The 27,030-nt window shown below is 47.2% G+C and overlaps 1 long non-coding RNA gene across 1 annotated transcript; it reads right to left on the bottom strand.

The window, feature by feature from the left end:
• Nucleotides 1-1,350: 1,350 nt before the first annotated feature.
• Nucleotides 1,351-27,030, bottom strand: LOC309563703. The gene is made up of 3 exons (XR_014225729.1): nucleotides 26,907-27,030; nucleotides 17,106-17,219; nucleotides 1,351-1,956 (listed from the first exon to the last, which is right to left on the bottom strand). It is a non-coding gene; the product is annotated as an uncharacterized lncRNA (long non-coding RNA).

The raw sequence follows: 27,030 nt of genomic DNA, 5'->3' as shown, positions 1-27,030 counted from the left end.
AAAGATGAATGCAGTAATGTACAGAGAGATCCTTGATGAAAACCTGCTCCACTGTGCTCTGGACATCAGACTGGGGCAAAGGTTCATCTTCCAACAGAACAACAACCCTAAGCATACAGCCAAGATAACAAAGGATTGTCTATGGGACAGCTCTGTGAATGTCCTTGAGTGGGCCAGCCAAAGCCCAGACTTGAACATCTCTGGAGAGATCTGAAAATGACTGTGCATTGATGCTCCCCATCCAACCTGATGGAGTTTGAGAGGTCCTGCAAAAAAAAATGGGGAAAACTGCCCAAAAATACGTGTGCCAAGCTTGTAGCATCATACTCAAAAAGACTTGAAGCTGTAATTGGTGCACAAAGCTGCTTCAAAGTATTGAGCAAAGGCTGTGTTTACTTATGTACATGGGATTTGTTTCCTTTTTTATTAAATTTGTAAAGATTTAGGGTCCATTCACACTAGCGCGACTTGTCAGGCGACTTGGTTGCCTGACAAGTCGCGGTCGGTCTCTCGCCATTGAATAGTACAGGACCCGTTCTAATAGGAGCGACACAAGTCGCTCCGACTTAGAAAAAGGGTCCTGTACTACTTTGGGACGACCTGGAGGTGACTTGCATTGACTTCAATTATATGAAGTCCCTGCAAGTCACGCCGATGTGCACCGCGACTTCACAGTTCGCCCCTGCAAGTCACGCCGATGTGCACCGCGACTTCACAGTTCGCCCCAGCAAGTCATGCTGCGCCAGTGTGAATGGACCCTTAAAAACAAACTTCTTTCACATTGTCATTATGGGGTATTGTTTAGAGAATTTTGAGGAAAATAATGAAGGCTGTAACATAACAAAATGTGTAAAAAGTGAAGCGATGTGAATACTTTCCGGATGCACTGTATACATGTACACTTGATTAGACTGTTTTATGGTTGACCTCTATGCTTGCACTGTTAATGCCTGAATTTTACTTTTTTTTTATGACTGTCTTCCATTAATTCTATGCCTATGTATGTGGAATTGGACTCTTTGTTTGATATTTGTTTTCTCGTTTTGTAAGTTTCTTTACATTACAATAAAAATTCAATTAAACAAGAAAATATCTAAAGCAGCCCCCCCCCCAAAAAAAAATAAATAAAAGAAAACAAAGATAAAAATTTAACTTTTCTTATAATCTAAGCTGGTTTCAGTAAGAGTGGATGAGTCGTGGGTAATAAATCACAGCACTATACAAAGAAATAAAAACCTGAATCTGACTGAACAACCACCCTCTATATATAAAGAAAAGCAAAAACACAAACTGACAATAAACACCACTAAAGTTGCAAAATTCCTTACAAAATTTATTTACATATACATATCTTAAATTCAACACATATTTAAAAAGCTTGGCCAAGTAAATGTGCAAATTAAAAATTGTATTTAAAAAATTGAACAACACCCCCTTCTTCATATACATTCATTGAAAAAAAAAAAATGAGACCTGTGGGTGTGTTACAGTGGCAGGGAGGGAAAAACTCCCCATTGGGTTCACCTGACAGTAACGTAATCTCTTTCCACGCTATAATAAATAGTTAGCCTTAGGATTTAATATATACTATTATATATTTGATTTACTGTAAGTGATGTTTGCAGAGTTAATGACATTCAAAATGAATAACAACAAATGTCAGTAAGTACGGCATTGTTAGCAATCAGACATTAATTTGAAATTCAAGCAGGGGGCTGCCAAAAATCAGAAAATTAAAAAGGCATTCCAAAATCACATTTTATTTAATCTGTTGAGCATTTTCCACAAGCGACAAAATCCAGATTTCTGTTGTGATTTTTTTTCTGTCTCTTTCTTTCAGTGCGCTTATGAACTCATCTATATGTTCCTGTTTTCTTTTCTTGTCCGAAACAACTTCTAGACACGTTGTCTTGTTGAAATAGTCCGATGGTTGTCCACTCACCAGGATATCTGAAGCTGGAACAAAATAAATGTGTTTTACCAATGTGCGCCATTGTCTCTAATGGAATATGTTTCCGCTATGAACGCTGAGCAGAGAAGCTGCAATCCCTTCCCTTTGACTAGGAGACTGACCTGTCAGATATTGTCATAAAAGGAAGCACAGCAATACGAGCTTCAAATCTGTTCATTCACAATTAAAAGAAAAACACTGCCTGCTGTCCTTCTGCATTGTTATTCCATTCTGGGCACAGAGCTAAGAATACTGCCTGCTTCCGAGTCATGTACAGTGGCAAAGCAAAAATGCCATAAAGTGACCAAGCTACAGGGAATCCGGAAAGTATTCACAGCGCTTCACTTTTTCCACATTTTTTTTAGGTTACAGCTCTATTCCAAAATTGATTAAATTCATTATTTTCCTCAAAATTCTACAAACAATTGACAACATGAAAGTTTGTTTGAAATCTTTACAAATTTATTAAAAATAAAAAACTAAAAAAAAAAAAAAAAAAAAAATACCACATGTACATAAGTATTCACATCCTTTGGCCAATACTTTGTTGAAGCACCTTTGGCACCAATTACAGCGTCAAGTCTTTTTGAGTATGATTCTACAAGCATGGCACACCTATTTTTGGGCAGTTTCTCCCATTCTTCTTTGCAGGACCTCTCAAGCTCCATCAGGTTGGATGGGGAGCGTCGGTGCAGAGCCATTTTCAGATCCCTCTAGAGATTGCTAAATGGGTTCAAGTCTGGGCTCTGGCTGGACCCCTCAATGACATTCAAAGAGTTGTCCTATAGCTACTCCTTTGTTATCTTGGCTGTGTGCTTAGGGTCGTTGTCCTGTTAGAACAGTGGTTCTCAATTCCGGTCCTCGGGACCCACTAACAGGCCAGATTTTAAGTATTACCTTGGGGGATGCAGACTAGAATACTGCAATCACTGAGCAGCAAATGAGATCACCTGTGATGTAATTTAGTTATCTTGCAAACCTGGCCTGTTGGTGGGTCCCGAGGACCGGAATTGAGAACCACTGTGTTAGAAGATGAACCTCAGCCCTAGTCTGAGGTCCAGAGGGCTCTGGAGCCGGTTCTCGTCAAGGATGTCTCTGTACATTGCTGCATTCTTCTTTCCCAAAATCCTGACTAGTATCCCAGTTCCTGCCACTGAAAAATCCCAACAGCATGATGCTGCCACCACCATGCTTCACTGTAGGGATGGTATTTGCCAGGTGATGAGCGGTGCCTGGTTTCCTCCGAACATGATACTTGCCATTTAGGCCAAAAAGTTCAATCTTTGTTTCATCAGACCAGAGAATTTTTTTTCGCATGGTCTAAGAGTCCTTCAGGTGCCTTTTGGCAAACTCCAGGCGGGCTGCCATGTGCCTTTTACTGAGGAGTAGCTTCCGTCTGGCAACTCTACTATACAGGCCTGATTGATGGAGTGCTGCAGAGGTGGTTGTTCTTCTGGAAGGTTATCCTCTCCCCACAGAGAAACTTTGGAGCTCTGTCAGAATGACCATTGGGTTCTTGGTCATCTCCCTGACTAAGGCCATTCTCCCCCGATAGCTCGGTTTGACCAGGCGGCCCACATTAGCAAGAGTCCTGGTGGTTCCAAACTTCTCCCATTTACGGGTAATGGAGGCCACTGTGCTCATTAGGACTTTCAATGCTGCAGAACATTTTCTGTACCCTTTCCCAGATCTGTGCCTCCATACAATCCTGTCTCAAGGGTCTACAGGACTTCATGGCTTGATTTTAGCTCTGAAAAAGCCCTGTTAACTGTGGGACCTTATATAGACAGGTGTGTGCCTTTACAAATCATCTCCAATCAACTGAGTTTACCACAGGGGGACTCCAAGCAAGTTGTAGAAACATCTCAAAGATCAGTGGAATCAGGATGCACCTGAGCACAATTTTGAGTATCTTGGCAAACGCTGTGAATACTTATGTACATGTGACTTATTTTGTTTTTTATTTTTAATAAATTTGCAAAGATTTTGAACAAACTTCTTTCACATTGTCATTATGGGGTTTTGTTTGTAGAATGTTGAGAAAATAACTAATGTAATCAATTTTGGAAAAAGGCTGTAACATAACAAAATATGGAAAAGTGAAGCACTGTGAATACTTTCTGGATTCACTGTATGTTCATTCAAATATTTACATATTCTTAGGAAGCACAACATGGTTTGATGCAGGCACGTGGAGCAATTCGTCCTTAAATTTCACTACAGAAGTGGTCTAGGAATATTTTGCTGTGATCTTTGATGTTGAATGAGTCCACAGTTCCTGTAGCTACTGGGGTCAATGAGGGCTTCTATTAAAACTCTTTTACGGCAAGTTAAGGATTGTTGCACCAATCACCCATAATATTATGACCACCCATAGTGTAGAAGTTTGAATCAATATGTTTATTTAAAAAAACGGAATTTTTGTAAAATCTTACCTGTAAAATTCCTTTCTCTGAGTCCTCCGACAGTCGCCGCCCCCTCTAAGTCATCACTGTTGGGTATTGTCATCTGCTCCGCAGGAGTAGCTAGGCATATAGACTTAGTTAAAAACAAAAGGCATTTGCATGTATACACCCCTGGGGGCTGTCCCATCTGGTCAATACCCCCCTGCAGTGTCCACTCCCAACTCAGTTTGGTAACATAGCAGTAAGAAAACAAGAACCCCGTATAGAGGGGCGGGGGCGGCGACTGTCGGAGGACTCAGAGAAAGGAATTTTACAGGTAAGATTTTACAAAAATTCCGTTTTCTCTTACGTCCTCCGACAGTCGCCACCCCCTCTAAGTCATCACTGTTGGGATGTCCCAAAGCAGTATAGACATGAGGGGTGGGAGACGCAGCCGTATAAGAGGCAACGCAGTACCCATAGCAGAGAAAGGAACCTTACATGCACTGTAAGAGAACCCACTGGGCAACAGAAAAAACAATGCTCAACAGGAGCAACCGCCCAGGAAAGCAAATACCAACAGACAGGGACCCATAAAAAAACAAGGGTCCTTCATGGCACTGCCGCACTGAGAACTTTGCGGCCAAAGGAAGCATCAGCCGATGCCAGAACGTCGACTTTGTAGAATTTCGAGAAAGTGTGCACCGACGACCAAGTCGCAGCTTTGCACACCTGGGCCACCGAGGCCCTATGCCAACAAGCCCAGGACGTACTCACAGATCTAGTAGAGTGCGCCTTAACAGGGAAGGGTGGAACCCGTTCCTTCAAAGCATAAGCCTGCTCAATGGTCTGTCTGATCCATTTGGCAATAGTTGCTGCGGACGCAGCCATGCCCTTCCGAGACCCCTCAGGAAGAACAAACAGGGAATCCGTTTTACGAAAGGATTCTGTAGACAGGTAAACCCTGATCGCCCGGACAACATCCAAAGAATAAGAAGAGGTGTATAATGAGAATCAGAGGAGGCTCACATACACTAGCAGCGCTAATATGTGAGCCTCCTCTGATTCTCATTATACACCTCTTCTTATTATTTGATTTTTTATAGCGGCTGCTTTACATTTAGATTTTCTATTTTATTAGCGCTGGGTTGAGTGGGTTTTATTCTTACTCCTATTATCAACATCCAAAGAATGCAAAGCAATCTCCTTCGGATGCTTAGGCTTCGTGCAAAGTGAAGGCAGAACAATTTCCTCATTAAGGTGAAATTCAGTGACCACCTTGGGAAGAAAGGACGGAAGTGTTCTCAACACCACCTTATCCTTATGAATTACCAAGTAAGGGGAGCGGCAAGACAACGCCGCCAGCTCCGATACTCTGCGAGCCGAAGTGATCGCCACCAAAAAGGCGACCGTCTTTGACAACAGAGGCAAAGAGATCTCCCTGATATTTTCAAAGGGAGCACGCTGTAACACGGACAGAACCAAGTTCAAGTCCCATGGAGGTAAAGGCTCCTTTCTGGGAGGAACCAAGTGTGGCACACCTTGAATGAAGGTACGGACCAAGGAATTAGACGCCACAGGGCGTTGGAAAAGGATGGCCTGACCCTTTATCGTGACCAGCGCCAAACGCTGATCCACGCCAGACTGGAGGAAAGCCAACACTCTTGACACCGAGTACGAGCGAGGGGAAAACCCCCTGGACTCACACCAGGCGAAATAAGCTTTCCAGGTACGGTAATAGATTTTACCAGAAGAGGATTTCCTAGCCTTGATCAGCGTAGGGATAACCTCAGGGGAGAGACCCTTGTCCCTCAGGACCTGGGTCTCAGCAGCCAGGCCGTTAAAGCCAGCGACTGTAAAGCAGGATGGAAGATTGGATCTTGAGACAGAAGACCTTCCCGCAGGGGCAGTCGCCCCGGAGGCGCCACTGCCAGGTGAACAACGTCGGCGTACCAGGACCGGCGAGGCTAGTCCGGCGCGACCAGAATCACCAGGTGCGGCTCCGAGGCTAGCCTGCGGAGGAACCTGGACAGCAACTGAATTGGAGGAAAGGCATACATCAGACGATACTGATGCCAAGGGGCCACCAACGCATCCAAGGCGTCCGCCAACGGATCGCGCGTTCTTGCCACGAACCTTCCCACCTTTTGATTTAGCCGAGATGCAAACAGATCCACGTCCGGGATCCCCACTTCGCACACAGCATTTGGAAGACCTCCGGGTGTAAGGACCATTCCCCCTGGTCCAGGGTCTGGCGACTCAGTCTGCTTGCCAATTCTCTACACCCGGAATGTGAACCGCTGAGATTGCCGGGACGTGAAGCTCGGCCCAAGACAGAATGTCTGTCACCTCCCGGGCCGCCCGAGCACTCCTGGTGCCCCCTTGGTGGTTGATGTAAGCCACCGCGGTAGCATTGTCCGCCCGGACAGGACGACCCTGTAGACGATCCGACCACTGGAGGAGGCAGAGCTTGATCGCTCGCAATTCCAGGACGTTGATCGGAAGGGAGGACTCCTCCTCCGACCAAGTGCCCTGGGCAGACAGGGTGCCCAGGACCCCACCCCAGCCTAACAGGCTGGCATCCATGGTGATCACCATCCAAACCAACGGACGGAAAGACTTGCCCTGCGTCACCGGAGACTGGAGCCACCACCGAAGAGCCAATTTTGTCTGACGACTCAAGGAGACATGCAGATCCAGGGACCGAGCCAGTCCGTCCCATTTCGCCAGGATCTCCGCTTGGAGACCTCGCGTGTGGAACTGAGCAAAAGGTATCGCCTCGAAGGTCGACACCATCAACCCCAGGACCCGCATACAGGTCCTGAGTGATGATGCTGGCACATCCCTGAGGGACCCGATCTCGTCCCGCAATGTTCGGAGCTTGTCCTCCGGCAGGAACACCTTCTGAGTCCAGAATCATCCCCAGGTAGGGAAGACGAACCGAAGGGGACAACGATAATTTCTGAATGTTGATGGTCCATCCGAACTCCCTGAAGCGTTCGGACCGTGATGGACAGATCGCGCACCAGGTCCTGACTGACACTTGATCTTATGAGGAGATCGTCTAGATACCCCAAGACCGCAATGCCCTGAGCCCTCAGTAGGCCCAGAACCGGCGCCAGTACCTTGGTAAAGACCCTGGGAGCCGAAGCAAGACCGAAAGGTAACACCACAAACTGGTAATGGTCTTCCGCGACAGCAAACCGAAGGTACCGCTGATGACCCTCGAAGATGGGGGACATGCAGGTACGCATCCTTGAGGTCTATTGAAGCCAGGAACTCCCCTGGGCTCAGAGAAGCCACCACCGATCGGAGAGACTCCATACGGAATTTCCAAACTCGCACAAAGCGGTTCAGAGCTTTCAGGTCCAGGATAGGACGCACTTTGCCCTCCTTTCTGGGCACAGTGAACAGATTGGAATAAAAGCCCCGAAACCTGTCCTGGTGAGGCACCGGGACGACCACTCCCTGAGCAAGGAGGTCCTGAACCGCACGGTGCAAGTCCTGCAGACGCCCCAGAGGCAAATGAATATTTGAGGGGAAGAATCTGTCCGCTGGCCGGGAAAGAAACTCGATCTTGTATCCCGACCGAACGATTTCCTGAACCCACCTGTCCGAAATCCGGAGCAGCCAAAGTTGGAGGAAACCGCGCAAACGTCCACCCACCCCAGAAACGGGTGAGGGCGTGCCTTCAGGCAGAATTGGATTGGCCCGTCGAAGCGGTATTGCCTGACTTCTGCTTACCCGCCCAGGGCTTCTTCTGTCCGCCCTGGGACTTGAAGGGCTTGCCCTTGGATTGGTTCCGAAAGGCACGAAAGGAACCCTGACTGGATCTAGGCGCAGAACTCCGCTTGCCCCGGAAGGACTTGTGCTTCGGGTTCTGGGGCAGCATAGTGCTCTTGCCCCCCGTGATGCCTTTTACCAGGGTATCCAACGCCTCGCCAAAAAGGCGAGAGCCAGCATAGGGAAAATCAGCAACCGTTTTCCACGAGGACTGGTCGGCCGACCAGCTCTTCAGCCATATCAGGCGTCGGTTAAGCACCGCGACACTGGAGAGGCGAGCCACCAAGGGGGCCTCATTTAAGGCTGCATCACACAGATACATAATTCCTTGGTGGATTTGATCCACCATTTCCAGCCGGGCAGGCGGAACATCATCAGACACAAGGTTGTTCTTAAGCACCATAGTCCAATCAGCAACCGCCTGCGCCACTAACATGGACGCGAAAATGGGTTTGAGCAGAGAGCCCGCCACCGTATAGGAATGGCGGGCCAAAGACTCCAAACACCGGTCCGTTGGATCCCGGAAAACCGGGGAATCCTCCATAGGAACCAAGGTAGCCTTGTTCAACACTGCAACCGTGTGATCCACCTGTGGAGGTACACACCAGCGCGATTCCGTAGCCGGCGTGAAGCAATTTGAACCGACTGGGCACCACGAACGGACGTTTTAACGTGCGCCACACTTCATTAACAGTGTAATGAAACTCAGCGGGACAGGGAAAAACCTGCGCCGACTTGCGGGTCCTGTGCGTCCCAAAAGAGGACGCAACGCCCAGGGGACTGGGCTCATCCTCCAAGTGCAAAGTTTCCTTCACAGAAATAATTAATTCATCCATGGTCGCCCGTTCTTCGGACGACCCCGGAGAGGAGGTATCAACCCCCTCCACCTCCGCCTCAGACCCCTGCAGGTCCAAGGATGAGCGGGACCCTGAAAAGGGCACACTCGCAGCAGCCATATCACCCTCTGAATCAGGGGAGAGGGACAATCTGGGCCTCTTACGAGCAGCACGTTCAGCCATCAGTATTTCCATATTAGACACTAAAGTCGCCACTACAGCGGCCAAATCAGGTCTCAGAGGGGCCACAGGAGAACTGGGCTGGTGGAAATTTGCTATCCGGAGAATCCATGCGCAGGTGAGAAAAAAAGGACAGTGCAAGATTTAGGTGCTGTCCCTTTAAAAGTGCTGCGAGTGCGCAGCCCACCGCTCCAGCTATAAAGATAGAAAAAGACCCCCAAACAGGAAGGAGACAAAACTGAGCCAGAAGCGACAGTACAGAAAAAATATTCCTGCTTCAGAGGAAAGAGGAAGTGCTGTAAAAGTAGGCTGAACCATCTGCTGCATGACCCAGGGAAAATGACTGCCCCATAGGAACGTATGGGAGACTCCACCAAAATGGCCGCCGACATGCGGCCGAACCGAGCGATCGGTCACCTCAAAAATGGCGGCGATTGGCGCCAAATCAGCATGTAGTTGTGCCCATAGAGAAGCTCACATGCCTGCCCAGTGTATAAAACAATGGCGGACTGCTCGGTTTCCCCCCGCCGCGGCCCATACACAGTCTGCACCCCCAAACACACACAGCGCCGCAGCGCATGTACAAGCGATCCCCGCAGGGATCGCAGCAGGGAGTCACACAAGGCACAGACATGGGGAACACACAGCAACCAGGACTGCTACCCCACACAGAGGCCCCACACAGAAGTACTTACCTGTACCCGATAGCGTGGGGAGCCTCACAGAACGGAAAGCCGCTGTCCTCATCTGACAGGGAATGCCGTTTGCCAGGGACATTGCACTGCTGAGTCGCAGATGCGTCCAGTGAGGTAGCCACCTCACAGCTGCATCCCTGCTGCGAACAGAGATGGGTCGTTCATAATGCCAGGGCGAACCATAGCTGAACGCTCAATGGCGGGCTGGGGGTCCATCTGACCCTCTGTGCCCTGGGGAACCAGGGCGGCCAGTCCGAATCCCAGTACCGCATGTCCATCTTCGTCTGAAGAGTCGACTAAAAACTAAAGCTGACAAAATAAACAGCTAGTAAAGAAAGAAAAACTGACATTTTTCAAGAAAATCAAATAAAAGAAGATAGGCTGAGACCGAAGCCCCAGCACAGGGAAAGCCTAACTACTCCTGATGCTAGGCAAATTAAAACTGAGTTGGGAGTGGACACTACAGGAGGGTATTGACCAGATGGGACAGCCCCCAGGGGTGTATACATGCAAATGCCTTTTGTTTTTAACTAAGTCTATATGCCTAGCTACTCCTGCGGAGCAGATGACAATACCCAACAGTGATGACTTAGAGGGGGCGGCGACTGTCGGAGGACGTAAGAGAAATAATAGTAACTCTTACATTCAGATTGAAAAAAATGCTTGGGTATGTAAAAACACAAAGCAGCATACATATCTCCAACATCTCTTCTGGTCCAGGATGCCCTACACGTTGTGTCACAACACAGGACTTCATCGGGAGAACTGGATTGGTTATGTTAGATGCCATTTATCTGGTGGAGCCCGAAAATTGTGTGGTGACCCATTCTGTTGTGGTTTCCATTAAAAATCATATGGTGGCCATTTTCCTAGACCGGAAGTGATGTCGGAGATCTGTATGCTGCTTTGTGTTTTTGCATAACCAATCGTTTTTTATTGATCTGAATGTAAGTGTTACTATTTTTTTTTATCGATTTTGACTACTACACTATAGGAGGCCATCTTGCATTACCCTAACATATGGATTATGCATGGTGAACGGAGCCTTAAAGGGACCACTACCAAGGAAAATCCAAATACATCTGATAGATCTGCAACCAAGCCAGGATCGGGGAAACATCGCCCTGAGCACTGTAATCAAAAAGCAAATTTGGTTACTCACTAAGGTGAGAGTTCTGGGAGCACAAGAAGGTGAAAGTACACAACTTTGTTTATACTATATATATTCACACGAGAGGCACTTTATTTGGAAGCAAGTGGTTATAATTGTTACATCACAGCTGGAGAATGAACTGTTATACACTTTCATATATACCATGGGTGTCCAACCTTTTGGCTTCTCTGGGCCACATTGAGCGTAGAGAAATTTTCTCGGGCCGCATATAAAATATATACTATAGTTAAAGTATATAAGTAATAAAATGCCGCTGCGCCCTTCCTGTGCCACCGCCCCCCCCCCCCCCCCGCACTAATTTAACACAACTAGAAGATGATCAAATGAAATTGAATCAGTATATAGAGGTTTACTCCTTCTGAGAAATATTAAAGGAACACTCTAACCAACATGACCACTTCAGTGATTTGAAGTGGTCATGGTGGTAGAAGTCAGAAACACTGCACATGCGCGCCTCCCCCCTCCCCTCCGAGGCAGCCTCTGCCTACAATTAGTTGGAGGCCCCTGTGGCCATGCCCCCGACCCGACGTCCTTCCTCACCCGGAAAAAAAAATTGTCACGGGGCAGTGGGCCGCATTGCCTGGGGTTCCGGGCCGCATGTGGCCCCCGGGCCGCAGGTTAGACATGCCTGATATATACAGTAGATGCACTTTTGAAATGGACTGCACTAATGTTATGCACTTTATATGCCATGATATATACAGTATGTTACAAAAGTGAGTACACCCCTCACATTTTTGTAAATATTTTATTATATCTTTTCATGTGACAACACTGAAGAAATGACACTTTGCTACAATGTAAAGTAGTGAGTGTACAGCTTGTATAACGGTGTAAATTTGCTGTCCCCTCAAAATAACTCAACATATAGCCATTAATGTCCAAACCTCTGGCAACAAAAGTGAGTACACCCCTAAGTGAAAATGTCCAAATTGGGCCCAGTTAGCCATTTTCCCTCCCCGGTTTCATGTGATGCGTTAGTGTTAAAAGGTCTTCGGTGTGAATGGGGAGCAGGTTTGTCAAATCTGGTGTTATCGCTCTCCCTCTCTCATACTGGTCACTGGAAGTTCAACATGGCACGTCATGGCAAAGAACCCTCTGAGGATATGAAAAAAAATTGTTGCTCTACATAAAGATGGACTAGGCAATAAGAAGATTGCCAAGACCCTAAAACTGAGCTGCAGCATGGATGCCAAGACCATACAGCAGTTCAAAAGGACAGGTTCCACTTAGAGCAGGCCTTACCATGGTCGACTAAAGAAGTTGAGTGCACGTGCTGAGCGTAATATCCAGAGGTTTTCTTTGGGAAATAGACGTATGAGTGCTGCCAGCATTGCTGCAGAGGTTGAAGGGGTAGGGGGGTAAGCCTGTCAGTGCTTAGACCATATACGCTGCACACTGCATCAAATTGTTCTGCATGGCTGTCATCCCAGAAGGAAGCCCCTTCTAAAGATGATGCACAAATAAGCACAAAAACAGTTTGCTGAAGACAAGCAGACTAAGGACATGGATTACAGGAACCATGTCCTGTGGTCTGATGAGACCAAGATAAACTTGGTTCAGATTGTGTCAAGCGTGTGTGGCAACAAGGTGAGGAGTACAAAGACAAGTGTGTCTTGCTTACAGTCAAGCATGGTGGTAGGAGTGTCATGGTCTGGGGCTGCATGAGTGCTGCTGGCACTGGGGAGCTACAGTTCATTGAGGGAACCATGAAAGCCAACATGTACTGTGACATACTGAAGCAGAGCATGATCTCCTCCCTTCAAGGACTGGGATGCAGGGCAGTATTCAAACACGATAACTACTCCAAACACACCTCCAAGACGACCACTGCCTTGCTAAAGAAGCTGAGGGTAAAGGTAATGGATTGGCCAACCATGTATCCAGCCCTAAACCCTATTGAGCATCTGTGGGGGCATCCTCAAACAGAAGGCGGAGGAGCGCAAGGTCTCTTACATCCACCAGCTTCTTGATGTCATCATGGAGGAGTGGGTGGAAGAGGCATCCAGTGGCAACCTATGAAGCTCTCGTGAACTCCATGCTCAAGGGGGTTAAGGCAGTGCTGGAAAATAATTGTGGCCACACAAAATTGTGAAACTTTGGGCCCACTTTGGACATTTTCACTTAGGGGTGTACTCACTTTTGTTGCCAGCGGTTTAGACCAGCGTTCCCCAATGGGTGTTCTGCTGAACCCTAGGGTTCCTCGAGAACAAAATTGAGGTTTTGCGGCATTTTGCCACATCAAAGATAGCCGCCGCTGCCTGCCATTTCCGGAAGGTCGGAAACAGCAGAGCAGGGCCAGTACAAGGGGGGGCGGAACCTTCACTTCCCTGTTAGCGGAGATACAAACGTGATAGGGATTTGTAGCGACGTCAGCCACCGGCTGGAGCCGAAATTTCAAAGGACCAAGATGAGAGGAGCAGAGGGTTTGCTTGCCGAAGCTGTGACCTGGAGGAGCCGCCGTGCCAAGGAAGAACCAAGCACTGTTAATCCCAGTAAGCTGAATGCCATCATTACCTCTTTGGATTGGGGGGGGGGGGGAGACTGAGGCTGAGGGGAGGTTAATTACCAATGGTATTTGTATTATGCAGAATGAGGGGGTTAATGTATTGCTACTGGTCACTGATGCATTAGTGACCGACCAGTGACAGTTAATTAACCTGTTTGAGCTGCATTAGTGCAACCAGCGTCAGTGTTAATTAAACCCTTTTTGCTGCATTAGTGCAACCAGTGCCACTGTTTATTAGTGCACTGATTTTGTGAGTGCATTTTAATTTGTTTTAATAAAATACTATTGCTAATTTAAGCGGTAAAACAATATGTATAATTTCTATTCCTTTTGTGAGTTATTGGTGGTGAAAATATCTTGCTGTGTTTCCCTCACATCATTTGATATACTGGAGGAGTCAAGAGTTGGTGTCTGGATACCTGAAGCAGCCAATTAAGACCCTTTAAAGGGGAAAGCACACTGTGAGCTATATTGCCAAATAGGTTCATGTGTTAAGGTGAGCGTCGATAGTGAATGGTGCTGGTATTTACAGAAGAGTGCTCACAGCAAGAAATGTAGGCTTCTTTTTAGTAGATAGCAATTGAGTTGGTTTGGAACAATTTGGTGATGGAAATCTCACACTCATACACTTATGGACTTTAAATTTTTATATTTAATTATTTTCCTTTTCACATCTCTGAATATTGTACACATTGGATTTATTGTATATATGCATATATAGTGTATTGGTAGAGTAATATTTATTGGTCAAAACATTGGAGTATTTGCACTATTTTTTACACATTTCTTGTAACAGATATTGGTTTCTTGATGATGGAATAATGTTGCACAGTACAATTTAAGATATATTTATGGTTTTATGTGAGGAGTTCAGTGATTTTCAGGAACATTTAATAGATTTGGAGAATGGACACATTTTTATTTGTAGCGGTTTAACACATTTGGTGTTGCACAGAGAATTGTATTTACTAACACTCCTTAATGTGCTGCTTCCTGGGGTGTGTAACGTGTAGCATGTAACATGGCTACCCCAAGAGGCAGTGTGTCTATGTATGGGGGGGTATATCATTTTAACCTAAGCTGGAAAGAAGGAAGTGCTGTATCATACAGAAAAAGATAAGATTTTCCTAAGTTCTATAAGAGCGAGAGGGTAGAACCAGATGAGCATATATTGTTTTAATGGGTTAAGTTCTACTAAATCATTCTACAACCTCTTTAACCACTTTGCCACTGAGTACCGGAGTACTACTGCGGCAAAGTGGCACGATCCCGTCTGACGACGTAGACCTACGTCGCCAGACTCCTCCCCTGTAGGCGGCGCTCGCGAGCCGCCGGAGGCGCGGTCCCGCTGTTTTCATTCACAGCGGGAGTCGGGCCAGGGGAGTCGGGCCAGGGGAGGAGCAGCGGCGATCGCCGCTGCTCTGCCCCGATCGTCGGGGATCTAGTGTGGAGATCCGCCCGCCTGTGTAAACACGAGGGGTCGGATCTCCTCAGTGACAGGGAGTGACAGATCGGAGTGTTCAGCATAGCTGGACATCCGATCTGTCCCTGTCTCACACAGTCACCTCCCCCCCGCCACACGTCAGTAAGCACCAGGCATACATTAACCCCTCCCTCTCCAATAAAAATAACCCCTTCCCTGCCAGTGTCATTTTTACAGTAACAGTGCATATTTATAGCACTGATTACTGCAGTAATGTCACTGGTACCCCCAAAAGTGTCAAAAATGTCAAAGGGTCCGATCTGTCTGCCGCAATGTCGCAGTCCCGCAAAAAAAAAAAAAAAAAAATCGCAGATCGCCGCCATTACTCGTTAAAAAAAAAACACCAAAAATGACATAAATCTTTCCCTTTGTTAGTCAACGCAATAACTTTTGCACAAACCAATCAAAATACGCTTATTGCGATTTTTTTTACCAAACATGGGTAGCAGAAAAAAAAATGGCCAAAAATTAAAAAAAAAATTGGTTTTTACATCTTTTTTGGGGGGAATTTCATTTAAAAAATGTTAAAAATATTGTTATTTTTTCAAAATAAACGCTCTTTGTTTATAGCGCAAAAAGTAAAAATCGCACAGGTGATCAAATACCACCAAAAGAAAGCTCTGTTTGTGGGAAAAAAAAGGACGTAAATTTCTTTTGGGTACGGCATCGCACGACCGCGCAATTGTCAGTTAAAGTCGCACAGCGCCGAATCGCAAAAAGTGGCCCAGACGTAAGACAGCAAAATGCTCTAGTGGTAAAGTGGTTAATGTGTTTGCATATGGCTGCACATGCACAATGGGTTGATTTAGAGGCTGTTCATTTAGCAAATTAAATGGAAGCTTTTTTTTTTCTTGCACATGATTGGGTATTGAAACATCACCTAATTCAGTATGTTCAGTGGACGTTCACTTTGGAAAACCGCACATTTTTGAACTGCAAAAGTGATAAAACCCAACATAGTTTCATAGTTAGTAAGGTTGGAAAAAGACACCAGTCCATCCAGATCAATGTGTGCCTGTGTGTGTGTGTGTGTGTGTGCGCGCATGCGCATTTGTGTCTCTACCACTTCCTATATCCTTGTATAATGTGTTCGATAAAATACCAATCTAAGAGTATTTTTAAATTAGTGACACTTCCCTCTGAAACCACCGATTGTGGAAGCGTCTTCCACATCCTTACCACTCTAACAGTAAAGAACCCCTTACACTGTTTAATGTTAAGCCACTTCTCATCCGACTTTATTGAGTGGTCTTGTGTCTTTTTGAGTGACCTGAGACTGAAAAGATTCCTCCTGATGTTGGAATCATCATTAAGATATTTGTATAATAATATCATATCCCCTCTTAAGCATCTTTTCTTCAGGGAGAATAAAGTTAATGTTTCTCCTAGCTGGGATCCTCCAGCCCCCTTATTCGTTTCATTGCCCTTCCCTTGACTCTGTCCAGTTCCAGAGCATCCTTTCTGTGGACTGTGGACAAGAGCTGGATGGCATACTCAAGATGTGGCCAAACTAGAGTTTTATAAAGTGGTATAATTAACATTTTATCTCTTGAGTAAATACCCTTTTTTTTGCATACTAATATTCTGCTGGCCTTGCTTGCTTCAGCTTGTAATTGCATGCTATTGCTCAGTCTGTCATCAATTAGGACCCCCAGGGTCTTTTTCCATCCTTGATTCTAGCATGTAGCTTGCATTCATATTTTTAGCCCCCAAGTGCATTACTTTACATTTCCCAACATTGAACCTCATTTGCCACGTGTTTGCCCACCCTTCAATTTTATAGAGGTCTTCCTGTAAACGTGTTTTCTTCTGTTGTGAAAGGATTGCCCTGCTTAGCTTTGTATCATCAGCAAATGCTGAGATTGAACAATTTATCCCAACCTCTATATAATCTATGAACAAGTTTAACAGGATTGGTCCCAGACCATTAAGAAGATACACTATTTATCATTACCCTCTGGACACACCCCTGTATCCATTTACATATACACCAACGGACCTCAATTTGTGGGCTAAGCATTTATAGGGTACCGTGTCAAATGCTTTTTACTTTGTTTTTTTTTCTTTTCATATTTCACATGCGGAACAACAATTAATTCCACCAACTTACCAATGCATTCTGCTAACCGAGAACCTCCGATATACTGAGTTGTCCAAGTGTAGGCAGTTTTTTTCCACATTCCTCATATAGCCTGCTCCTTCTCAAAAAAGCGAAGTCATAACCCTTGAGTAAAGTTTTAAAAACTCATACATTAGTACAGTGTAAACGGCAATGTTATGTAATTACTCATAGTACCTACAATTTCTTTTTCAGGAGTCATTTATCTAGGACTAATGAATGGTTATTTCGGATTGCCTGCAATGGTTTGCCACATTGGGTCTGTAAAATCTCTTAACCTGGCCATAGATGATTTTTTTTTTAATTACCCAGCTAGCTGATCAAAAAAAAAAAAAAAAAAAAAAAGGATTTCCCCATCCACACATTTGAAGGAACCCTCCCTGCTGCACCACTGTATTCTGACAGCAGGGACTCTGCCACTGTCAGAATACATTGATCAGTGCCGCAGCCGATTAGCTGTATGTGCTGACTGATTAAAATAGTTCCAACATTTCCGTTTGAGAGAAGATCCATAATTTGACTTCTCTCTAGCGGGAATGGCCACATTTCTGCTGAACTAATAGAATACCGACCCCTCTATGGCCAGCTTAAGTGTTGCTCTAGATTTTATCTTTGTAAATTACACAAAGACAAAACTTCTCCACTATTTTGGGGTTTATACACTAAATATTAAAAGAAAAAAGATGTTTTTAATGTGTCAAAAATGTATTAGCGAATATTATTGGAGCTCTAGGGAAAAAAAAAAGCCTAACAAACAGTTGAAACACATATATGGAAGCTGGTTTACCTGTCAAATTATTTTTATTTCTCTCTATCTGATCCTGAGATTTATATAGCCCCACCCCACATCACAGCTACAGAAAGTTTGTTAGCTAAATTAAAAATGTAAAGATGGCTCTGACATGCATAAATAAAATGAGAAAAACAGCACCTTACAATAAACAAAATAATAGTGGATGATGCTTACATACAGTATCTCACAAAAGAGTACACCCCTAACATTTTTGTAAATATTTTATCATATCTTTTCATGTGACAACACTGAAGAAATGACGCTTTGCTACAATGTAAAGTAGTGAGTGCACAGCTTGTATAACAGTGTAAATTTGCTGTCCCCTCAAAATAACAACACACAGCCATTGATGTCGAAACCGTTGGCAACAAAAGTGAGTAAATTCCTAAGTGAACATGTCCAAATTGGGACCAAAGTGTCAATATTTTGTTTGGCCACCATTATTTTCCAGCACTGCCTTCACCCTCTTGGGCATAGAGTTCAACAAAGCATCACAGGTCACTACTGGAGTCCTCTTCCACTCCTCCATGACGATATCACTGAAGCTGGTGGATGTTAGAGACCTTGCGCTCCTCCGCCTTCTGTTTGAGGATGCCACACAGATGCTCAATAGGGTTTAGGTCTGGAGACATGCTTGGCCATTCTATCACCTTTACCCTCAGCTTCTTTAGCAAAGCAGGGATTGTCTTGGAGGTGTTTTTGGGGTTGTTATGTTGGAATACTGCCCTGCGGCCCAGTCTCTGAAGGGAGGGGATCATGCTCTGCTTTAGTATGTCACTGTACATGTTGGCATTCATGGTTCCTGCAATGAACTGTAGCTCCCCAGTTCTGGCAGCACTCATGCAGCCCCAGATAATGACACTTACACCACCATGCTTGACTGTAGGCAAGACACACTTGTCTTTGTACTCCTCACCTGGTTGCCACCACACACACTTGACACCATCTGAACCAAATACATTTATTATGGTCTCATCAGACCACAGGACATGGTTCCAGTTATCCATATCCTTACTCTGCTTGCCTTCAGCAAACTCTTTGCGGGCTTTTTTGTGCATTATCTTTAGAAGAGGCTTCCTTCTGAGACGACAGCAATGCTGACCAATTTGATGCAGTGTGCGGCGTATGGTCTGAGCACTGACAGGCTGACACCCCCACCCCCTTAACCTCTTCAGCAATGTTGGCAGCACTCATAAGTCTAATTCCCAAAGACACTCTCTGGATATGACCCTGAGCACATGCATTAAACTTCGTTGATCGACCATGGTGAGGCCTGTTCTGCGTGGAACCTGTCCTGTAAAACCGTTGTATGGTCTTGGCCGCCGTGCTGCAGCTCAGTTTCAGGGTCATTACAATCTTCTTATAGCCTAGGCTATCTTTATGTAGAGAAACAATTCATTTTTTTTGGATCCTCAGAGAGTTCTTTGCCATGAGGTGCCATGTTGAACTTCCTATGCCCAGTATGAGAGAGTTAGAACGATAACATCAAATATAACACACCTGCTCCCCATTCACACCTGAGGCCTTGTAACTCTAACATGACACCGGGGAGGAAAAATGGCTAATTGGGCCCAATTTAGACATTTTCACTTAGTACTCACTTTTGTTGCAAGGGGTTTAGACATTCATGGTTGTGTGTTGAGTTATTTTGAGGGGACAGCAAATTTACACTGTTATAGATGGCTTATCCTGTTATTTTAATCTCAAAACTATCAGCAACACACCATCTAAAATACAGATAGCCACTAGAAGACGAACCTGCATAGGAAATACTGTATCTGTGTTGTAAATACAATCCTGAAAATTGTAACAGAATGACAACAAAATATGTGAACTAAAAGACAGAAAATGATGTCTTGTATAAGAAATATTCAAAAACAGAATTTTTACCTGTAAAATTCCTTTCTCTGAGTCCTCCGACAGTCGCCGCCACTTCATATTCATCACTAATGGGGGTTATTGACCTTTTCTCCGCAGGAGTAGCTAGGCAACAAAACAGTGAATATAAAAGCTTTTAGCATATCCCACCCCTAGGGGGTGGTCCCCTCAGTCAATACCTCCCTGCTTCCTGCATTCCCAACTCAGTTTCAGTAGCATAGCAGTAGAGTACATAAACAAACCCCAAAAGAGGGGCGGGGGCGGCGACTGTCGGAGAACTCAGAGGAAGGAATTTTACAGGTAAGATCTTACAAAATTTCCGTTTTCTCTTACGTCCTCCGACAGTCGCCGCCACTTCATATTCATCACTAATGGGGACGTCCCATAGCAGTGTAGACATTAGGGGTGGGAAAAAAAGCAGCCGCGCCTAAAGCAACGCAGTACCCACATCAGAGAAAGGAACCTTATCAAGGTAAGAGAACCAACTGGGCAACAGGAAAAAAAAACGTGCTCAACAGGAGCAACGACCCAGGAAAACAAGTAACCTAGGGATAAAGACATCCCAACAGCCAAGGACCCAAAAACAAGGGGCCCTAAGGCACTGCCGCACTAAGAACTTTGCGGCCAAAGGAAGCATCCGCCGATGCCTGAACATCCACCTTGTAGAATTTTGAGAAGGTGTGAACGGACGACCAAGTCGCCGCCTTACACACCTGGGCCACAGAGGCCTGATGACGATAGGCCCAAGACGTACTCAGAGACCTGGTAGAGTGCGCCTTCACAGGGAAAGGAGGAACCTTCCCCTTCAAAGCATAGGCTTGCACAATGGTCTGTCTGATCCATTTGGCGATGGTCGCAGCTGACGCTGCCATGCCCTTCCAAGGACCCTCTGGAAGGACAAATAGAGAATCCGACTTGCGAAAGGATTTCGTCGATGACTGGTAAACCCTGATCGCCCGAACAACATCCAAGGAATGCAACGCCACCTCCTTTGGATGCTTAGGCTTCGCGCAAAGCGAAGGCAAGACAATGTCCTCATTGAGGTGAAATTTCGAGATCCTCTTCGGAAGAAAAGAAGGGTTAGGTCGTAAGACCACCTTATCCAGGTGAATCACCAAGTAGGGAGAGCTGCAGGACAAGGCCGCCAGCTCCGATACCCTGCGAGCCGAAGTGATTGCCACCAAAAAGGCAACCTTCTTAGACAAGAGAGACAACGAGATCTCCCTGATCTTCTCAAAGGGAGCATGTTGCAATACGGACAGAACAAGTCCCATGGAGGTAAAGGATTCCTCCGAGGAGGAGCCAAGTGACGCACCCCTTGAACAAAGGTGCTAACCAAAGAATTAGACGCCACAGGGCGTTGAAAAAGAACGGCCAGCGCAGAAATCTGACCCTTAATCGTGGCCAACGCCAAACGCTGGTCCACTCCAGTTTGGAGGAAAGCCAACACTCTCGATATCGAGTACGAGCGAGGGGAATACCCCCTGGACTCACACCAGGCAAAATACGCCTTCCAAGTACGGTAGTAAATCTTCCCCGAAGAGGCTTTTCTAGCCTTGATCAAAGTGGGAATGACCGCAGGGGAGAGACCCCTATCCTTCAGGACCTGGCTTTCAACAGCCAGGCCGTTAAAGCCAGCGACTAAAGCAGGATGGAAGATCGGTCCTTGAGACAGGAGATCTTCTCGAAGAGGCAGACGCCACAGAGCGTCGACCGCCAGATTCACGAGGTCTGCGTACCAAGACAGGCGAGGCCAGTCCGGTGCCACCAGAATCACCGTGCGCGGTTCCAAGGCCAACCTGCGAAGGAACCTGGACAGCAGCTGAATCGGTGGGAAGGCATACATCAGACGATACTGACTCCAGGACGTCACTAACGCGTCTGAGGCGTCTGCCCGAGGATCGCGCGTCCTTGCTACGAACCTTTCCACCTTGTTGTTTAGACGAGACATGAACAGGTCCACATCTGGGGACCCCCACTTCGCGCACAGCATCTGAAAGACATCCGGGTGAAGGGACCATTCTCCCTGGTCCAGGGTCTGGCGACTCAGATAATCCGCCTGCCAGTTCTCCACTCCCGGAATGTGAACTGCCGTTATCGCCGGGACGTGCGTCTCGGCCCAAGACAGAATGTCGGCTACTTTCCGAGCCGCTCGGGCACTCCTGGTGCCCCCTTGGTGGTTGATGTAGGCCACCGCTGTGGCATTGTCCGTCTGCACCCGAACCGGACAGCCTTGAAGCCTGTCCGTCCAACGCAGAAGGCAGAGATGTATTGCTCGCAATTCCAGAATGTTGATCGGAAGAGAGGATTCCTCCCCCGACCAAGTTCCCTGGGCGGACAGAACGCCCAGGACACCACCCCAGCCCGACAGGCTGGCATCCGTGGTGATCACCGTCCACGACAAAGGACGAAAAGACCTGCCCCCCGACACCGCCGGGGACTGGAGCCACCACAAAAGACCCCTTCGGGTGAGGCGGCTCAACGAAATCCGCAGATCCAGAGATTGCGGACGCCCGTCCCACTTGGCCAGGACCTCCGCCTGAAGATCCCGTGTGTGAAACTGGGCGAAGGGAATCGCCTCGAAAGCCGAGACCATCAATCCCAGACACCTCATACACGTCCGGAGTGACGAGCACTGATTGTCCCTGAGGGACCTGACCTCGTCCTGAAGTGTCCGGAGCTTGTCTTCCGGCAGGAAGACCTTCGCTTGAACAGAGTCCAGTATCATCCCCAGGTAGGGAAGACGAACGGACGGACACAACGTTGACTTTGGGAAATTTATCGTCCAACCGAACTCCTGCAGAGTCTGCATCGTGATGAACAGGTCGTTCACCAGGCCCTGACTGGTCGCAGACCGAATCAAGATATCGTCCAGATACCTCAAGACAGAGATGCCCTGGGCTCTCAGTAAAGCCAGGACCGGCGCAAGCACCTTGGTGAAAACCCGCGGAGCCGAAGCAAGACCGAAGGGTAACGCCACAAATTAGTAGTGATCCTCCGCAATGGCGAATCGAAGGTACCTCTGGTGACCCTCGAAAATTGGAATGTGAAGATACGCATCCTTCAAATCGATGGAGGCCATGAATTCCCCCGGAACCGGGGCAGCCACCACCGAGCGCAGGGATTCCATGCAAAATTTTCGAACCCGCACAAAGTGGTTCAGAGCTTTCAAGTCCAGAATCGGACGTACCTTGCCCACCTTTCTGGGCACAGTGAACAGATTGGAATAGAACCCCCGAAATCTGTCCCGAAGAGGCACCGGAACCACCACTCCCTGGGCCCGCACCGCCAGGTGCAGATCCCGCAAGCACTCCGGAGTCAGCTGAAGGTTTGAGGGGAAAAATCTGCCCGCCGGCCGAGAGAGAAACTCGATCTTGTAACCAGATCGAACGATTTCCTGAACCCACCTGTCCCGAATGCGGTCCAGCCAGGGTTGAAGAAAACCGAGCAAACGTCCCCCCGCCCCAGAACTGGGTGAGGGCGTCCCTTCAGGCCGTATTGTTATGGGCAGCGGACCCGGACTGGCCGGACATCTGCTTACCCGTCCACGGCTTCTTCTGGGAACCTTGGCCCTTGAAGGGCTTGCCCTTATAGTGCGACCGAAAGGCACGAAAGGACCCCTAAGAGGGTCTAAACGAGGTATTCTTCTTACCACAAACAAACTTATTCTTGTGAGTTTGGGGCAAGAGAGTGCTCTTACCCCCAGAAATACCCTTTATCAGAGTATCCAAAGATTCGCCAAAAAGGCGAGATCCCGCGTAGGGCAAGTTAGCTAAAGTCTTGCGAGAAGATTGGTCAACAGACCAACATTTCAGCCATATCAGGCGACGGTTCAATACCGCCACACTTGAAAGACGCGCAGCCAAAGGGACCAAATCCAAGTCCGCATCACACAAATACATGACACCCTGATGAATCTGATCCACCATAGCCAAAGTTGTCGGCGGGGCAGAGTCAGCCACCAGGGTGCGCCTGAGCACCTGCGTCCAATCCGCAATAGCCTGGGCTGCCATAATGGAAGCAAAAATAGGCTTCAGCATAGAGCCAGCAACCGTATAAGAATGACGGGCCAGAGACTCCAATCTCCTGTCCGTCGGGTCCCTTTCACACAGACTGACCGTTCAGATCCGCCTGTCCGTTTTTGTGGCAGATTTGAACGGTCCCCCCCATGTATTCCTATGGGGCATCGGATGTCAGCGGAGACATGTCCGCTGACATCCGATCCGTCAAATCTGGATGGATGGAAACCCTATTTTGCATCCGTCCAGAGGATCGGATGAGAACGGACAGACGGTCCGTTCCCATCCGATTCCCCTATAGGGATGTATGGGAAACTGACAGCTGTGTCTCCACGCACAGCACGGAGACACAGCTGTCACCCGCCTGCTCAGCAGGGGATCGGCGGCTCGATCCCCCGCTGAGATAAACGCACGGACGGACTGTTTGAAAGGGGCCTAAAGAAGAATGTATATTAACACATAGTATACATAATAAACACATATTGCTGATTATCCTGAAGCAGAAATTAGTTGCATAATACACACATATTGTAGAGAATACAATATGAGTGTTAGCAAACGTCTGATTTTCACAAGAATCTTTACAGATTTGATCAGTGTTTGCATTATATAGGTAGCAATAGATGGGTGAACTTGTTGCACATTTTAAAAGGACCAGTCTGCCACATTTTGTGTGATACTTATCTAACACTGTCAGTAAAACATCCTGGGTTTTCATTATTCTTCATAGGGGTGTAAAGAGCTAGATACACAAACAATTTTCTCTGTACAATAATAAGAACCTGTGACTGCTTGCGAGAGCTGGTTTCTGACCACTAAAGTCATGAAATTGTCTCATAGGAAGTGAAGCTCTAAAATTGGAGCAGTATTTGTCTTTTTGTCAACAGACCAACATTTCAGCCATATCAGGCGACGGTTCAATACCGCCACACTTGAAAGACGCGCAGCCAAAAGGGACCAAATCCAAGTCCGCATCACACAAATACATGACACCCTGATGAATCTGATCCACCATAGCCAAAGTTGTCGGCGGGGCAGAGTCAGCCACCAGGGTGCGCCTGAGCACCTGCGTCCAATCCGCAATAGCCTGGGCTGCCATAATGGAAGCAAAAATAGGCTTCAGCATAGAGCCAGCAACCGTATAAGAATGACGGGCCAGAGACTCCAATCTCCTGTCCGTCGGGTCCCGGAACACCGGAGTATCCTCAGCAGGGATCGCAGTGGATTTATTTAAATTCGCCACTGCATGATCCATCTGAGGCGGCACACACCAGCGCTCATCAGTGGCGGGTGTAAATGGATAACGAAGCTTGAACCTACTCGGCACAGCAAAAGGCTTCTTTAAATTGCGCCATTGCTCATCAACCGCGCGCTGAAATTCCGTAGAGCAAGGAAAAACCTGCGATGTTTTGCGTTTCCTTTGCGTCCCATAAGAGGACATCAAAACAGGAGGACATGGTTCATCCTGCAAATGCAGCGTTTGCTTGATAGAAGCAACCAACTCATCCATGAGTGCAAGCTCTTCAGACGAGCCAGGGGGAGAATTATCAACCCCTTCCACCTCAGCCTCCCCCTCAGACCCCACAAGGTCTAGAGATGAGTGAGACCCTGAGAAGGGCACTCCAGCCATAGCAGCCCCATCGCCCTCTGAATCAGAGGAAATAGACACTCTGGGCCGTTTTGTGGATCGATCAGCCACCAGCATCTGCACCTGAGCAGCCAAATTTGCCACAATAGCAGCCAGATCCGCCCCCTCGGGGGAAGCAGCAGCCCCTTGGCCCCCCACCAAGGCGGGAGGAAACTTGAAATCCTGAGAATCCATGCCCCAGTAGTATTAGGAAAAAAGGAGTACTGCCCCTTTAAGATCGCGGCGAGCGTAGCCCACCGCACCCACTGAATACACCGACCCCCACAGGGATAAGAACACTGGGCAAGGAATACAGGAAAATGGAAAGGTAAAAACCTGGAGAGATCACACAGGCTGCTGCCACCGATCGCTGTCCCAGAGCAAAAGGAAGTGATGCAATGACTGACCGCCCCTGTAAAGCCTATGTAAGGCTACACAAACATGGCCGCTCGGCTGAGGACTTGATAGGCAAATAGAAAATGGCGCCGACATGTGGCCTGATCGATCGCCGCCAAAATGGCGGCGGTTGGCGCCAAAACGCTGCGCCTTACCACACAGGACCGGCCACCACATTTCTGCCGCAAAAAAATGGCGGGTCGCCGCAGCGATCGCCGCACAGCATGTCCAAACTCAGACTGCTTCATGTATGCACTCAGCAGAGCAGGAGAGCCCCCCCCCCCCCTCGCAGCCCACACACAGGCAGTAATTCCACACAGGAACTGACAGGGAGCTCAGCAGCCACACAGACATGCAGGGTCCCACAGTCCCAGACTGACACCCAATAGACAGGTCCCCACATAGAGATACACTTACCAGTCCGGATGGCGTGGGGAGCCTGCTCCAGCGACCAAACCGCTGTACTGAGGACAGGGAGTGTCGCAGCCGTGACGCAGTGGAACTGCGGTGCGAAACCGCAATGGCGTCCAGTGAGGTAGCGACCTCACAGATAGCATCCCTGCAGCGAACAGGGATGGGTCGTTCAATGTGCCAGGGAAACCTGTGCTGAACGCTCAATGGCAGGCTGGGAAGCCCCTGGCCCTGAGCCCTGGGATCCAGGGTGGCCAGTCCAAGACCCAGCTCCGCACGATCATCGTCATCAGAAGAAGCTAACTAATGCTGAAAATAAACAGCTAAGTAAAAGAAAGAGAAAAAAACTCCAAATAAAATCAAAAAGAGAAAAGAAGCTGAGACTGAGAGCCCCAGCACAGGAACAGCCAGCCTACTCCTAAGCTAGGCATTAGAAACTGAGTTGGGAATGCAGGAAGCAGGGAGGTATTGACTGAGGGGACCACCCCCTAGGGGTGGGATATGCTAAAAGCTTTGATATTAACTATTTTGTTGCCTAGCTACTCCTGCGGAGCAAAGGTCAATAACCCCCATTAGTGATGAATATGAAGTGGCGGCAACTGTCGGAGGACGTAAGAGAAATAACCATTTTTGACAGCACTAAAGATAATATTAATAAAGTAAAATACCTGATTACACATTGGTTTGCAGTAATAGTTGTCAAAATAAACACACACCAATCCTCCATTGTTTGGTACCCGAGGTACTGAGCAGTTGGTTAATTTCACAATCTGTTTAAAATCTATAAACATC

This window comes from Pelophylax lessonae (assembly GCF_965119305.1).
Source record: "Pelophylax lessonae genome assembly, chromosome: 9".
Taxonomy (NCBI): domain Eukaryota; kingdom Metazoa; phylum Chordata; class Amphibia; order Anura; family Ranidae; genus Pelophylax; species Pelophylax lessonae.
The sequence above is the reverse complement of the archived record's forward strand: the minus strand, read 5'-3'. Positions and strand labels throughout refer to the sequence as shown.